Below are 638 nucleotides of genomic sequence, written 5' to 3'. Positions count from 1 at the left end.
TTTTAGAAAGGCTTTTAAAGAGTATTAGAAACGAGAGTTCAAAACGTTGCTTTGTTTGAAGTATATTTCGAGAAGGTTTTACCTTAATATAAATTAAGAAAAGTTTTAAGAAATTTAGTGTCTTATTCTTTTGAAATTATTGTTACGAATTATGAAATTATTCCTTCTTATAAAAAAAAATGTTCCGTAAATTTTAAGAAATTTCAATAAGTACAAGTTAATTTAAGTTACGGTGGCGGCCACCTAAGAGGGTTGTCATATATACTGTACATGCATTTATCTTTCGTCAAGTACTCTGAACGAGTGGACCTTCCTTGCAAGTTCTTAGACACACAAATTATTTTCACCAAACGTGTAATATTATTATTTACATAAGAAATATTAATATTTCAGTTATAATGTTATTAAAAATTACAATTATATTATATTATAATATATTATAATATATTATAATATATTATATAATCATTGTTATATTATATTATATAAATATATTATAATTAATATATTATATAATCTTAACATGTGTAATACACTATAATATATAATAATATTAAAATTATAAGATTATATTAATATTTAATTATATTAATTATTATATTATTATTAATATAATAAATATAATTATATCAATATAA

This window comes from Morus notabilis, unplaced genomic scaffold (genome assembly GCF_000414095.1).
Source record: "Morus notabilis unplaced genomic scaffold, ASM41409v2 Scaffold1185, whole genome shotgun sequence".
In the NCBI taxonomy this organism is placed as follows: domain Eukaryota; kingdom Viridiplantae; phylum Streptophyta; class Magnoliopsida; order Rosales; family Moraceae; genus Morus; species Morus notabilis.
This window is presented reverse-complemented; position numbering follows the sequence as displayed.